The following is a 17293-nucleotide window of genomic DNA, read 5'->3' on the forward strand; positions in this document are numbered from 1 at the left end:
TAGTTAGTAGTTTTGCTGTAAGCGACAGCAACTACAGTGAAGCTTGGGATATGCTGACAGCACGCTATAAAGTTATGCGTATCATAGTGGACAGCCATATAAAAGCATTATCATTGATCGAAAAGGCATCGAAAGACTCCGCAAAAGCAATTAAACACGTTTTAAATTTAACATTGCAGCACGTTGGTGCGCTACGTGCCCTCAAACGCCCGGTTGAATTTTGGGACGACTGGCTTGTCCATTTGACTGTTACGAAATTAGCCTATGAAACGCGAAAACAGTGGGAATTATCGCTTGTAGCCGACGATGTGCTATCGTTTACATCGCTTCGAGATTTTTTGGAAACGCGAGCCCGCTCTTTGGAGATGGTGCCCGCTGCCGCAAACGCACGTACAACTGCGAAGAACACTTTGCATACAACATGCAACCAATTAGTACCAAAAAATCATCCATCATCAAAAACCGCTAAAACCACATCGTGTACATACTGCAAAGGCGAGCATCGAATCTACACTTGCGAAAAATTCAACCAACTCGACGCGAGAGCAAAGCTATCCACCACGACCTACCAACAAACGCCTTGTCCGAATCACGGTGGCCGCATGTCAGTGGCTTACCGCTTGCTGACCCTAACTATTTCAAACCTGGTCCGATAGATGTCTTGATTGGCATGGACGAAATGGACAAGTTTTTACTCGACGGCCTAAAAAAGGGTGAAAATGGCACTCCGATGGCACAGAACACCGTGTTTGGGTGGGTGCTGTTTGGGAACGCGACTCCCTCACAAATAAAACCCCGGGTAATCTCAACGCATTATTGTAATACGCAACTAACTGACCTCCTCGCTAAGTTTTGGGAGCTGGAAGAGCTACCACCTATAAAGTTTTACACGCCCGAAGAGTTATATTGTGAGAAGTTATTCGACGATACAACACAGCGCGCAACTGACAGCCGATTTATTGTACGTTTACCGCTGAAATCCGAGGTGTTGACTGGTGAGTCGCGTAACGCAGCCGTTCGGGTATTGTTGCGAATGGAAAGCAGGTTCGCCACCAACAAAGACCTTCAAGACCTTCAAAGACCATACTGCAAATTTATGAAGGAGCTTCCTGACTTTGGTCATATGGAGCTAGCTACTCCAACAACGCAAACCGCATACTATATGCCACATCACGCCGTGGTAAAAGAAACAAGTTCCACTACTAAGCTTAGGGTCGTATTCAACGCGTCAATGAAGACGTCGTCAGGGCACTCATTAAACGACGCGCTAATGGTTGGTCCTCAGCTCCAACAAGATCTCTTCCCGATTTTAGTCCGCTTCCGCACCCATCGCTATGGTATAATTGCGGACATCGAGAAAATGTATCGACAGGTCTACGTCGATAAACGGGACGTCGACTATCAACGCATTGTATGGCGTGAGCATTCATCGCAGCCAATACGCGACTATCGTCTATTAAGGGTTACCTATGGGGTAGCATCCGCTTCTCATCTCGCTGTCAAATCGTTGCATCGCGCGGCACAACAAGCTGGCGCGTTCTGTCAAAATATCGCAAATATCGTTACGTCAGATTTTTACATGGATGACTTGCTCTCCGGCTCCGACTCTTTCCAAGAACTGACAGCGCTTCAACGTAACATCTCACACGTCTTATCTCAGTGTGGATTTGAGCTCCGGAAGTGGGCAACAAATTGCAAGCCATTGAGACAACAGATTCCGCATGCGTCTACACAGGTGTCCCATCTCTTGGCTGATGGAAGCGATATCCGAACTCTAGGATGTATTTGGCACACGGATACCGACTCTTGCGATAGCCTTCAACATAGAGCCACTCCAGTGCGAATTAACAAAACGCATTTTTCTCTCCGATACAGAGTTCCATGTTTTCACTGACGCATCAGAGGCTGCCTATGCAGCCGCTATCTACTACCGCACTCAGTCATCGGACGACGAGATAAACGTCGTGCTCATTGCTGCGAAAACTAAAGTAGCTCCGCTAAAAACAACTTCGTTACCTCGTCTGGAACTCTGCGCAGCTCATCTAGGCGCTAAACTCGTCCGCCTAATTCAACAAAGTTTTAGTCACAAACTTGAAAAGCTGTACGAGTGGTCAGACTCAACGATAACGTTGGCATGGCTGCAATCAAATCCAAATCGTTGGGCAAGGTTCATTGCAAATCGTGTAGCCGATGTACAAGAAGTCTTGCCGTCATCGCATTGGAGACACGTCATCTCAGAGCATAACCCTGCAGATTGCGCTTCTCGGGGTCTCACACCTGCACAGCTCCTCGATCAACGCTTATGGTGGCAGGGGCCACACTGGTTATCCGAAACCGATCGTTTTTGGACGCAGCACATAACGAAACATACTACGAATTTGGAACTGAAATCAATCAAAGCTAGTTCTCATGTAACGCAAACGCACGAAGATTGGGATTTACTAACGAAATTTCACTCTTACAACAAACTCAAACGAGTGACCGCACATATACTTCGCTTCATAAACAACGCTCGCATATCTGCTCAGAAGTCGAGTGCACACGAACGGCTGTCCGGACCGTTAACATGCTCTGAAATCCGCAAAGCCGAATTATCTTTGGTAAGGTATTCCCAAGCTAACGTTTTCCAACAAGAAATTTCTAATTGCAGGTCAGGGAAGCCAATACCGATACGTAGTAGCCTCGTTCGTCATCAGCCGTTTTTAGACGACGCAGGCATTTTACGAGTAGGAGGTCGAATTAAGAACGCATCGTGCACGAACGATATAAAACATCCGATTATTTTGCCTAAAAATTCACCGCTCGCTAAAGCAATAGCCGCTGAAACTCACATCGGTATGTTGCACGCTGGCCCGCAAATGATGCAAGCTGCTATACAACGTAAATTTTAGATCCCTGGCATTCGCAATTTAGTTCGGGGTACATACCGCCATTGCGTACGATGCAAACGCTTGAACCGCAAACCGCTACAGCAGCAGATGTCCGATCTACCACCTAGTCGCGTTACGAGTACGCGATGCTTCCTTCAAAGTGCGTTCGATTTTGCCGGCCCATATAACGTAAAATTTACTCATGGTAGAGGCGCGAAATCAACAAAGGCGTACATTTGCTCATTTATATGTATGAGCACAGGCGCCATGCACCTAGAATTGGCCGGAGACCTCACGTCTGCAAGCTTTATCGCCGCATTCAAACGTTTCACCAACCGAAGGGGAAATTGTCAGCATATGTTCTCCGACAATGGCACGAACTTTGTCGGTGCCGAAAAGGAGCTACGTGCCGCGTTTGAAAGGTGCGTTAACGACGACAAGTTGGCATCTTACTTCGCCAGCACCCAAGTCACCTGGCATTTTAAACCTCCAAGCGCTCCACACATGGGCGGCTATTGGGAGGCTGGAATAAAGCATCATTTAAAACGCGTACTAGACTCCGCATTACTATCTTACGAAGAGTTTTCAACAGTCCTAACCGAGGTGGAAGCATGTGTCAATTCTCGACCACTCTGCTGGATACCTTCTGACATACAATACTTCGAAGTGCTAACACCTGGGCACTTTATCATCGGCGAACCAATAAAGGGGTTACCGGAGCTTGACACAGAACCTTTCAAGGGCAACCTTCATCAGCGGTGGCAAGCAATCACAGCAATAAGGCAGCACTTCTGGAAGCGATGGCGAGACGAATATCTCGCGAATCTTCATCGACGATCGAAATGGGTTCATCCAACGCAAAACCTACAACGAGATGATGTCGTAGTTATACACGACAACAACGCTCCGCTCACTAAATGGAAACTTGGTCGAGTTCTCGACAGCTATACCGGCTCAGATGATCGCGTACGAATTGTCAACCTACGAACATCCGAAGGAGAGCTGCTAAGACCTATTGCGAAGCTATCATTATTACCAACAAAAACAGACATTTTTTCACTTTGAATTTTATTGATGTAAACTTTAAATACTTTGTACCTTTTTCTAATTTTGAACGGTCGTACAAGGCGGCCGGCATGTTTGCGCCTAATTGGTATCTCTATATGTAATCATATCAAACGTCAATTAGTGGCATCGGCAGCACTGACTGTCAGCTGTCAATGGCTACTTCCGATTATTCTTTATAGTAATTAAACAAAGAAAAACAAGTGCAAGTGTTTTTTATAATCGGCTATAATCCTCGCGTAAGTAAACCTTACAACCCGCAACCCGCATTTTAACGCTAACACCTTGGCTATACTCAATCCTAGCAAAGGCTATCCCTTAATTTTTCACATCAAGGCGAGTTACTGCCATTTATTGAATAGCAAAACCTAATTTGGCGACATTTTTTTACTCAGCGCAATAAACGGAAGGCAGATAGAACCGTCCACTACAACTCTTGGTTTCGTTTAAAACTTCTCAAAGCATTATTTTTCTTAGATTTTAACGTAATTTACTCACCACTTCAAAATGCCAATACCAACATTTAAGAAGATTGCGACACGGCACGTCTTCCCTTGATGCAATTTGAAAATGTTTGTTGGCATACCGCAAAATCTGGTAAAATTTGCTTTGGAAACAACGAAGCAAAACAACACTCCATTCATTTTCTCATTATCGCTTTATATATATAAACAATATTTAATGCTAATTTAATACGCGTTAATTAGGTTGGGGTGGCTGCCCGAGGGCACACTTAGGCCAGTAGTACTAGGCCCGTTGTGATACCACGAAAAACACCGTTACCTCTCCTCTTCGAACCATTTTGAGGACCTGATGAAATCTACCAGGTCCTTGACGTCATGCTCCACAACCTGACTCATAGTATCAAGAAATGGAGCTCCCAGAAAGCGCTGCCGTGCTCCGCTTAGCGCTGGGCAGTTGCAAATGAGGTGAACCACCGTTTCCTCCTCCTCATCTTCTTTACAACTCCTGCAGCAACGACGATAAGGCGCTCCTAGCCTTTCTGCATGCCTACCTATGAGGCAATGACCCGTTAGTGCCCCTAAAAGTGTGGAAATTGTATCCCTTCTTAGGTTGTAAACATGACGGGACCTTTTAGGATCCCATTTAGGCCAGGTTTCTTTTGACGTTCGACATCCCGGTGTTTGTAGCCATCTTTCGTCGGCTTGACGGTAGATGTGCTCTTTTAGCATTAGCTTGCATGTGGACAGGGGCATACCTAAGCGTTCTTGTCCAGGAAGAACCTGCTTGGTTGTACCCTGCCTAGCGAGTTCATCTGCAATACAGTTTCCCTCGATATCCCTATGTCCAGGGACCCATGTGAGGTGTACACGGTTCTGTTGAGCCATCTCTTGAAGAGATCGGCGACAGTTTAGTGCTAGTTCAGAATTGAACGAGTGGGAGCCCAGAGATTTTATGGCAGCTTGGCTGTCGCTGAAGATAAAAATTTCTTTGCCGACAATGTATGTCCCTATCCTAGCTGCGGCTTCCATTATGGCTGCAACTTCTGCCTGGAATACACTGCAGTGGTCGGGTAGTCTGAATGAGAGCTGGAGGTCAAGGTCCCTTGAGTATACTCCACCCCCAACTCTCCCGTTTAGCTTGGAGCCGTCCGTGTATATGGAAATGCTGTTGCCCATAGCAAGGCACTTGTCCGACTCCGTCCAGTCATCCCTGCTGGGTATGTTTATCTTAAAGTTGGTTTCCGCAACTGTTGTGGTCGCACAGCGATCCGTGCTAGGAGGGAGAAAACTGTATTTGTTTAGTATACTTGAGTGTCCTGTGGTCCTGTTGTTCCAGCACGACAACTCCCTTAGACGCAGGGCTGACGTTGCCGCTGCTCGATGACCAGCCAGATCCAGTGGAAAGATGTCAAGAATGACCTGAAGAGCTTCGCTAGGCGTTGTTCTTAGAGCCCCGCTTATGCTTATTATGCTGGATCTGTGGACTTTACCCAACAAGTTTAGGTTTGACGCCTTGCTCAAGGCTGGCCACCATACGAATACCCCATACAGCAGTATGGGTCTGATAATCGCGGTATAAATCCATCTGCATATGTTGGGGGTGAGTCCCCATTTTTTGCCAATGGCTCTTTTACACGTATATAATGCAATGTACGCTTTCTTTTGTCGCTGGATAACGTTGTCCTTCCAGTTCAGCTTTTTGTCTAAAACTACGCCTAAAAATTTGGCTTTATCTGCCAGGCTTAGGCGCACCCCATTTAGTTCAGGTAGGTTCAACGATGGTATTTTGTATCGTTTGGTATATAAGACAAGCTCTACTTTATCGGAGTTGACGCTGAGTCCACATCGGGAAGCCCACAAGGAAACCTCTCGCAATGCTACCTGCATCAAGTCGCACAAAGTTTGAGGAAACTTGCCTCTGTAGATAATCGCTAGGTCATCAGCATATGCCACGACCTTCCCGCTCCCCCAACTAGTATCTCTTAATAGCGAGTTTACCGTTAGGTTCCATAGTAAGGGGGAAAGGACACCACCCTGGGGCGTGCCCCTTGCGACAAATCGTGTTACCTCAACCTTCCCCAGTGAGGAGAGCACTTTCCTTCCCCTGAGCAGTTGATCAATTAGTCCCACTAGGGGTCTATTTACGTCCAGATCAGTTAAAGCAATGTTAACGGCGTCTGGACTTATGTTGTTGAATGCTCCTTCAATGTCTAGGAAGGCCACAAGACAATAATCCTTTTCGAACAAGGATGTTTCTATAGTAGAGACTAGGCTGTGTAGCGCAGTCTCCGTAGATTTACCTTTGGTGTACGCGTGTTGATAGTCCGAAATGAGATTCCTATCAATGCTTGTAGTGAGAAAATCGCTAACTATTCTCTCTAGGGTCTTGAGTACGAAGGATGAAAGACTGATAGGTCTATAGTCCTTCGGCTCGTAATGAGAGGCTTTGCCTGCCTTAGGAATGAATATGACCGTGGCGCTCCTCCATGCACACGGAATATAGTTCATAGCCAAACAAGCGGTATATATGTGCCGCAGCCAGTTGGCTGATACCTCCAAAGAGTAGATAAGTTGAGCGGGTACAATCCCGTCTGGTCCAGCAGCCTTAAAAGGTTTAAAACTTTTGACTGCTCTCCTCACTCTCTCCTCAGTGATGGGTATATTCACAGCTTGGTTTGCTGCAGGTACTTCCGGTGCGTTTGTCATATTTCCCGGGAAATGTGTGTCCAGGAGCAGCTCTAGAGTTTCCCCTTCTGTGCTGGTCCAGGTACCATTCGGTCTCCGCAGAAAGCTAATAGCTGTTTGCGTTTTAGAAAGCACGCACCGTAGCCTGGATGTGTCCACGACACTTTCGACTCCAGTGCAGAAGTTTCTCCATGAAGTTCTCTTCACTTGTCTCAGGACTTTTTTGTAGGTTCTTAGTTTGTCCTTGTATTCTAGCCATTGTGACCCGTTATCAAAGAATTTGGCTTTGTTAAACTGTTCTCTACAGGATTTACGAAGTAGGTCCAGATCATGGGACCACCAGTGAGGTTTACGCTTACCGCGCGGTTTTGGCAATGGACAGGCCTGTTCTAAGGCTTTTGAGAAAGCGGATGTGAAGGTTTCTACCAGACCCTCTAGCTCCATCGTTGATGAGAGGCTTTGTGGGGGCAGTTCTGGTAGTTCTCTTGCTAACAGCTCATTATGTAGTTCCCAGTTTGTATTACGTGGGTTACGTCTCGCAATGGGCTGATCGACGAAGAACTCTAACATTACTTCAATATAGCGGTGGTCTGAAAAGGAATGTTCCTCAAGAACACGCCATTTTTTAACCCACCCATAAACGCTTTCGCTACAAATAGTGAGGTCAATAACCTCTCTACGGTTTTTAGTAATAAAAGTTGGTTCATTACCTACATTGCAAACTACAAGGTTAGTTGTTAAAAGGTACTCAAAAAGTGACTCACCCCGAGTGTTTATGTCGGAACTACCCCACTGCACGTGGTGGGCGTTTGCGTCTGTCCCAATTAACAGATGGCCTTTGCTTGAGTCGGCCACCAGATCCTTTACCGTCTTTTGCGGAGGAGGTTCCTCTGCGTCGTACGGCATATAAACGGAGGCTAGCGTTAATTGGGTGCCTCCGCTTGACAAACTGGCCGCTGTGACGTCACCATTGCTATAATTAGGCAAGAGAAAGATATTTAGCTCAGACTACTAAAATGCATGTTGTCACTTTACCTTCATCTGCAGCTCGGATGAGCTTAAACCCAGTGGCCCCCAATCCGCAAATCCTTGAGTTGTTCACCCAGGGTTCTTGGGTAAGGACCACTTCGACGTCGCCTTTAGAAAGGCGACTGATGAGAGCAGCCGAGGCTGCCTTACTTTTGTGCAGGTTTATCTGGAACAACCTCAGCATGAGCTTGCTCAAACTCCCCTGCCTCCATCACCGTGATGTTGGGATCCTCTCCGTCGCTATCCAGCAGAGCATCCTCCATCGACAAATTGCCCAGAGCCCCTGCGCAATTTGACGTGGTGGAAACCAGGCTTTCGGCGTCGGAGATTTCCGCTTCCACTTCGGGTGCCTCAATGTCCGTGTCCAAAGAGGCACTCGAAAGGGATGCGCGCTGTGCGTCCCCACGGTATACGTGTATTACGACCTCCCCGAGGCCGTAAAACACTCTTCCTTTGCTCCGTCTAAGGGGCTCGAGAGCTTCCTTATTCAGGGCTAACACGACCTGTCTCCTAGGTCCTACAGCGTCCTCGACTTGGATGACACTCCAGTCCTGCGTTGGGAGAGCCGGGTTCATCAGTTGCAGCATCCTGAGAATTCTCTCAGGTTCTGCTGGAACCCATGCCCTGGCCCTTGGCCGAGCCGGAATGTCCTTCCAGTCAACGACCTCGATAATCGCCCCGGGATAGACTTGTCCCAGCTTTGCGGCTGCTGCCTTGTACAGCGCAACAGACCTTGCGTCCTCGCAAGCGAGTACCTTGATTTGGCCCTGGTACCATCCTGCATCAGAACCTCGCGGCGGACTACCCGGAGACTCCATCAGCACGTCGAGAACGGCGTTGCCGATTTCATTCCGGACGTACGGCCACTGGTCTTTAGGGATTGCACCACGGTCATTCCCTCGGTCCAGGATTCCTATAAGGATCCGGCCCTTGGCTACCTCGGCAAAGCTGGGTTTGGCTACCGCGGGGTGATTCTGGTGCCTTTTCGGCGGTGGTTTGATATCCTCATCGGACCTTTGACGTTTATATGGGGTTGCGCTTGTTGGCAGAGAACCCCGAAAATTCGGCAGTAGAGCTCGCGCGTTTCCAGCGGAACACCCTCATACCTTGACAGGACTTTTGCAGCCCTTCTTTTGTTTCTGTGGAACGATCCCTTGTGGGAATCTTCTTGAGAAGGGGTCCGACCCGTAGTTGCCCTCGCGGTCGTACCCCCGGATGATGTCTTCATTATGGCTCCTTTCTCCTTTGGCTCAGGGTGACCAGATCGTGGGACCCCTGTCACAGCCGTGGGGAGAACAGTCGCCTTACCGGCGTCAGACGGGCGCCCAGCATCAGCAGGCGCGTCAGTGTTCGCCGTTGCCAGCACAACTACCTTCGCCGCCATACTGGTGCTTGCCCCCGTCCGATCACCTAAGACTGTGTTGACTGAGGTTGCCCTCTTGTCGTCCATGGGGAGCCGACCCGTCGTTTCCAACGCAGTCGCTCCCCCGGTTAAAGTAGCTGTTGCGGCCCCGTTTTCCCTTGGCTCGGAGTGGCCAGGTCCAGAGACCCCTGCCACAGCCGTGGGAAAAAAGGTTGCCGTTCCGGCGCTTGGTCGGTGTCCGACAACAGCAGGTGCGTCAGGGTTCGCCGTTACCAGCGCAACTCCCTTCGCCGCCATACTATTGCCGCCCCCCACCAAGTCGCTCTTCACTTTAGCGTTGGTAGCATTGGTAGCCCTCCCTCGTTCACTAGGGCGTATGGATGCCAATGCTGTTGTCCTTCTCCCTGTGGAGGAGAACGGATTATCATTTGCTTGTTTTATTTTATTTTTGTTGTTCATCTTTTTCGTACGACCCCTTGCTAGACGAGGCCAGCTTAGGGTCACCTTATTGAAAGGGGGAAAATTGTCGTCCGCCGCGGCAGAGCCCCTTACCGCGGTAAGACCATTTTTACTCTCTGAGGCGGCCCGGTGTCAGAGAGGCTCCGTACAAATACAGCCAGATTAACCTCCCGGCTGCAAACCATCCAATGGGCACGGTGCCGCATAACACCCTGGATTGGGAGGGGACAGATCTTGGTCATCGCTCACCACAGGACTAGGCCACCGCAGCCATGGAGATCCATGTGAACCTGCATCCTACTGGGTGGCATAGTCCCGTGGTCAGCGACTAAGCCCTCGCATCGCGGCAAGATGTCTGCCCTTCGCGAGGGTACGCGTTAATTACATTTATTACACTTGTTATACCCAGCTGTACTTGTAGACAGGGTATTATAACATTGTTGGATAACGGTTGGTTGTACAGGTATAAAGGAATCGAGATTGATATAGACTTCCATATATATATATAGTTAATTCGGCAGAGAAGTTGCTTTTACTATAAGGAATGCTTTGAAGTAAATTAACGAAATCGGTTAAGGACCACGCCCACTTTTATATAAAAGATTTTTAAAAGGGTCGTGGACGAATAAAATAAGCTAGTACCTGGGCGACCGAGCTTAGAAACATTTTTTTAGTTATACACTATGAAAGTCTCACAGTTTAATTACATTCCAAAAACTTGTAAATTTCACGAATGACAACTATCAGTTAGTTTAATTAAATGTCAACCCTAAGCGCCATCTGTTGGTAAGTAGTTAAATGGTTAGATGTCGTTCTCAAATTTAAAATATGCCTCTAGTGCTCAACGGTAGCAAATTACCATGGTGAGATATGTTTTTGCTATGGTGAGAAATCTTTAGTAACCTGTGAGAAATTTCAATTATTAATTTCATATTTGCCAAAAATATGCATTTTATTATATTTTGCTGGAATTTGCTACGGTGCCTTGATATTGCATTTCAATTTTATTAGCGTGTGTGTAATTAAGAAAATTAAGTCGAATCATGTGTAAGATTTTTTTACGAAGATTAAAGCTTTAATAGAATATGAGTAGGTAGAGTGCTATTTCGTCTAACTACCCCAACCCTAAATGGCAACCCTACTCAAAAATGCACCTATTGTAATGCGGAGTGAAATACCTTTTGTTTGATACCCATATCGGCATATCTCATGGATTTTTTTAAATTTCGAATAGGTGGCAACCTTGTTAAAAAATGTCCCTATTATAATGCGGAGTGAAATACATTTCGTTTGATACCCATATCGGCATATCTCATGCAATTTTTTTAATTTCGAATAGGTGGCAACCCTAAATGGAAACCCTACTCAACAATGTCCCTATTGTAATGCGGAGTGAAATACATACCTTTCGTTTGATACCCATATCGGCATATCTCGCAATTTTTTTTTAATTTCGAATAGGTGGCAACCTTGTGAAACATTCTGAGTGGCAACACCTTAGAAGGTGATACATTATCTCTGTGCCAAATTTCATTTAAATCGGTAGAGCCGTTCCCGAGAGCGTTCGGCTATACAAGCAAACAAGAATTGCTCGTTTAAAGTTATAAGATATCTTTGCAAAAAAGAGCTTTATATCAATGGTATTTCATTTCCCAAGTGGATTTATAACAATAAATAGGAAAAACTTCAAATTTTAAAAAATGGGCGTGGCAGCGTCCCCTTTTATGACTAAGCACTTTTTTATGTTTCGGGAGCCATAACTCGAAGAAAAATTTGTTCAGAATAAACCATATGTATATGGGTTAGGCTTTTTCAACTGAGCACCGTTTTCACCAAAGTCAATATTTTGCGGTGATTTTTGGTCAGCGCCGAGTCTTGTGGTCGAGAAGAATACTGTGTGAATTTTGTTGCAAAATTCTGCGTGGTTTTATTTAAATTGGCAATTAAATATTTTTGGACTCTTTTGGAAAATTAATTGTTTATCCGAAAGTAAGCGCCCATATGGGACAATTTTTTAGGTATAGATTCAAAAGACATTCAAGTACAGCGCAAATTAATTTTTTTGCAAAATTTGTTTTTGTTGTTGGTTTGCTATAAATTTTCTATAAACAATTGAATATTTAAACAATTTCTCCGCCTTGCAGACGGAAATTTTAAAGAACAGCTTATGTAAAAACCATATCTGGGATAATCTACGAAAAAAAAATGCTTGAGATCTGACATAGTTTGAAAGCATTGCTTTGTTTTACGAAAGCTTTAGTACTAAAATTTTTGTTTTCAATAAGGAAAAAAAATAAAAATAGAGTTATTAATAATTATTTTGTTTGCATTGATATTAAATACGAGCATATTGGTGAACAAAATGCCGAATCCAAATCACTGGTGAACCCTTTTCAAAAAAATAACCATAATACAGTGTACCCAGATAAGTGCGAATAAGTGATGAAAATGTTAAATTTAGCGAACTAGCCGGACAATACGTAGGTCGAACGTGTAGAAAATATTTATACAACGGAAAATTACATTCGTCTCCTAATGGAAATACTGGTCATACCCTGTGCAAGGTTATAATTATTTTTTATGTCACGTAAATAAATTCCACGGTTGAAGACGATTCGCAAAATATCCCATGGACGACAGTGAAAAAAATCTGAAAAATAAGGCGAACTACTGATGGCAGTATTCTTAATGTAATTTGCACTTGATGGCATTTTTTCTGGATCTTCTCTCGATGGTTTGGAGATCCATAGGATTTTCCACAATATTTTGCGAACCATCTTCAACAGTGGAATTTATTTACGTGACATAAAATAATTATAACCTTTGCACAGTATTTCCATTAGGAGACGAATGTAATTTTACGTTGTATAAATATGGCGGCCACCGTGGTGTGATGGTAGCGTGCTCCGCCTATCACACCGTATGCCCTGGGTTCAACTCCCGGCCAAAGCAACATCATAATTCTAGAAATAAGATTTTTCAATTAGAAGAAAATTTTTCTAAGCGGGGTCGCCCCTCGGCAGTGTCTGGCAAGCGCTCCGATTGTATTTCTGCCATGAAAAGCTCTCAGTGAAAACTCATCTGCCTTGCAGATGCCGTTCGGAGTCGGCATAAAACATGTAGGTCCCGTCCGGCCAATTTGTAGGGAAAAATCAAGAGGAGCACGACGCAAATTGGAAGAGAAGCTCGGCCTTAGATCTCTTCGGAGGTTATCGCGCCTTACATTTATTTTTTTTTTTTATTTTTTAAATATGTTCTACACGTTCGACCCACGTATTGGCCTGTCAGGCTAGTTTGCTAAATTTAACATTTTCATGACTTATTCGCACTAAATTTGGGTACACTGTATTATGGTTATTTTTTTGAAAAGGGTTCACCAGTGATTTGGATTCGGCATTTTGTTAACCAATATGCTCGTATTTAATATCAATGCAAACAAAATAATTATTAATAACTCTATTTTTATTTTTTTCCTTATTGAGAACAAAATGTTTAATACTAAAGGTTTCGTAAAACAAAGCATTGTTTTCAAACTATGTCAGATCTCAAGCATTTTTTTCGTAGATTATCCCAGAAATTGTTTTTACATAAGCTGTTCTTTAAAATTTCCGTCTGCAAGGCGGAGAAATTGTTTAAATATTCAATTGTTTATAGAAAATTTATTGCAAACCAACAACAAAAAAAATTTTTGCAAAAAAAATTATTTTGCCCTGTACTTGAATGTCTTTTGAATCTATACCTAAAAAATTGTCCCATTTGGACGCTTACTTTCGGATAAACAATTAATGTTCCAAAGCAGTCCAAAAATATTTAATTGCCAATTTAAATAAAACCATGCAGAATTTTGCAACAAAATCCACACAGTGTTCTTCTCGACCACAACACTCGGCGCTGACCAAATATCACCGCAAAATATTGACTTTGGCGCAGCCTTGTAACACTATTAGGCAAGTTGCACACGAGACTACGCGCTATAGACGCGTATTAGACGCTGCATGGGAAATCTATACGCTTTGATGTCGAACACACGCGTTTGAACGGAGAGCTGCGTACGAGGCGTCAGCAGCATGAAAGCGACAAAGCATGAAAATTTCATGTAGCTAGGCGTAAATACGCCTAGAAAAGAGCAAGAAGAAGATGTTAATTTTTCGTTTGCAGACTTGTGAAATTTCTTTTTCTCACTTATGCGCGGTGGTGAAAATTTTCCTTTTTAATTTTATACACAATCAACTTTTGTATAATGGCAATTATACAGCATAAATTAATTTGTTTAATTTTCTTAGAAATATCTTTATATTCAGTTGAGCAGAGCTCACAGAGGATATTAACTTTGATTGGATAACGGTTGGTTGTACAGGTATAAAGGAATCGAGATAGATATAGACTTCCATATATCAAAATCATCAGGATCGAAAAAAATTTGATTGAGCCATGTCCGTCCGTCCGTCCGTCCGTCCGTTAACACGATGACTTGAGTAAATTTTGTATCTTGATGAAATTTGGTATGTAGGTTCCTGAGAACGATATCGGACTATAACCACGCCCACTTTTTCGATATCGAAAATTTCGAAAAATCGAAAGTGCGATAATTCATTACCAAAGGCGGCTAAAGCGATGAAACTTGCTAGGTGAGTTGAACTTATTATGTAGAATATAAAATTAGTAAAATTTTGGACAATGGGCGTGGCACCGCCCACTTTTAAAAGAGGGTAATTTAAAACTTTTGCAAGCTGTAATTTGGCAGTCGTTGAAAATATCATGATGAAATTTGGCAGAAACGTTACAGCTATTACTATATGTATGCCTAATAAAAATTAGCAAAATCGGAGAACGACCACGCCCACTTTAAAAAAAAATTGTTTTAAGGTCAAATTTTAACAAAAAATTTTATATTTTACAGTATATAAGTAAATTCAACTCCAGTAATGATATGGTGCAACAAAATACGAAAATAAAAGAAAATTTCAAAATGGGCGTGGCTCCGCCCTTTTTCATTTAATTTGTCTAGGATACTTTTAATGCCATAAGTCGAACAAAAATTAACCAATCCTTGTAAAATTTGGTAGGGGCATAGATTCTATGACCATAACTGTTTTCTGTGAAAATGGGTGAAATCGGTCGAAGTCACGCCCAGTTTTTATACACAGTCGACCTTCCGCTCGGCCCTTAACACGATAACTTGAGCAAAAATCGATATATCTTCACTAAACTCAGCTCACGTACTTATCTGAACTCACTTTGTATTGGTATAAAAAATGGCACAAATCCGACTATGACCACGCCCACTTTTTCGATATCGAAAATTACGAAAAATGAAAAAAATGCCATAATTCTATACCAAATACGAAAAAAGGGATGAAACATGGTAATTGGATTGGTTTATTGACGCAAAATATAACTTTAGAAAAAAACTTTGTAAAATAGGTGTGACACCTACCATATTAAGTAGAAGAAAATGAAAAAGATCTGCAGGGCGAAATAAAAAACCCTTGAAATTTTGGCAGGAATGCTGTTCGTGGTATTACATATATAAATAAATTAGCGGTATCCAACAGATGATGTTCTGGGTCACCCTGGTTCACATTTTGGTCGATATCTGGAAAACGCCTTCATATATACAACTACCACCACTCCCTTTAAAACCCTCATTAATACACTTAGTTTGATACCCATATCGTACAAACAAATTTTAGAGTCACCCCTGGTCCACCTTTATGGCGATATCTCGAAACGGCGTCCACCTATGGAACTAAGGGTCACTCCCTTTTAAAATACTCATTAACACCTTTCATTTGATACCCATATAGTACAAACCAATTCTAGAGTCAACCATGATCCATCTTTATGGCGACCACCTATAGAACTATGTCCCACTCCCTCATAAAATACTCTTTAATCCCTTCGTTTGATACACATGTCATACAAACACATTCCAGGGTTACCCTCGGTTCATTTTCCTACATGTTTATTTTCCCTTATCTTGTCACCATAGCTCTCAACTGAGTATGTAATGTTCGGTTACACCCGAACTTAACCTTCCTTACTTGTTCTTTTGTAGCGACGCTTGTAAGTAGCTACGTATCCAGATATTAAAGCGTAGAGGAATCGTAGCTACATGAAATATCTTGTGCGCGTCTATGGCGCGTAGCCTCGTGTGCACCTCGCCTTAAGCACACAAAACAAACAACAACAGCACTTCAAGTGTACAGCTGGGTATATAATATTCGGTTTCACCCGAACTTAGACTTCCTTACTGTTTTTTTTTTAATTCTCACAGTTTGGGCTAGTTAAGGTAGCCCAACGATTATGTCCAGTCAAAAAAGTATTTAATTACATAATATTTAATGATAATTTAATACGCTTTAATTAAATTTATTACACTTCTTTTTTCTACAAAATATCGATGGTTGGTCTAGCTTAACACGAGTCGGGTTTCTGTGTTTTAGCCATTATTGGCCTTATTGCCTTTTGTGAACGGGATTAAATGGACTCGAAAAACAACCCGTGCAAAGCTACGCGCAAAATGTTGGGCAAACTGAAAGATAAATTCATGATACGAGCCGGACCCGTGCGCATCTTCCGCAACAAATATAAAAGTTTCATATCAAATATTAACAGAAGTCAGCTGTTCTATCAATCAAACGTCTATAAACTTACATGCGCTTGCACTGAAATCTAGCGAAAGTTAGCGACTGCCGGTAATGCAGTGTTCGTTCTAATCAAATATTCACACTAGTACCATAGTACAGATTTCTTTGTGTGCTCACAATCGTTTTTTTAACAAATTATTTTAATAAAATATAGCTAAACAAAAGCACTACGACTAAAAATGCCCAAAGCTCGCTAATAGCACGAATCCCCATCTTTACAACCAAAACTTTATTTATATGTAGATTTGGATTCCAAATAAGTGCGAAAAATGGACCTGTACATAAAAACAGCGATTAGAAATAATATATAAGATAGTTAAGTACATATTTAGTAGATAAATATGTTGGCTATCAATCTTTCAAATGTACATATGTATTGTTCAACTTATCGTTTATGTATAATTAATACTTATTTCTTATTAATTACAGCAAATTTTTGTCTTGAACGAAACACTACTGAGTTATAAACTTTCGAGTGGAAAATATTCTCATAAAATCCATCTCAATCAAACGAAGAGTTTCAGTCACTTTCTAAACATCAAACCAAGAAAAAATATTTTCAAATAAAAAAGATTTATATTTTTAAATCCGCCAAAATCAATTTTCAAGGAAAGAAAAGTAACTCAAAACAAAAATGGTTCACCCAGCTGAAAACAACACTACTGCCACCGCTGCTGAGCTTGCAGCTGCTGAAAAAGAAGGTAAGTT

The 17293-nt window shown here is 43.0% G+C and overlaps 1 long non-coding RNA gene across 1 annotated transcript in view; it reads left to right on the top strand.

Annotated features, from left to right (window-relative positions):
- LOC137239631 (uncharacterized) overlaps window positions 1-17293 on the top strand; it is an 85155-nt gene that overhangs the window by 23242 nt on the left and 44620 nt on the right. Inside the window, exon 2 of the long non-coding RNA XR_010949439.1 lies at window positions 17015-17286. This is a non-coding gene — a long non-coding RNA (uncharacterized lncRNA). The remainder of the gene's footprint in view (window positions 1-17014; window positions 17287-17293) is intronic.

Source organism: Eurosta solidaginis, chromosome 2 (assembly GCF_040869045.1).
Source record: "Eurosta solidaginis isolate ZX-2024a chromosome 2, ASM4086904v1, whole genome shotgun sequence".
In the NCBI taxonomy this organism is placed as follows: Eukaryota; Metazoa; Arthropoda; class Insecta; order Diptera; family Tephritidae; genus Eurosta; species Eurosta solidaginis.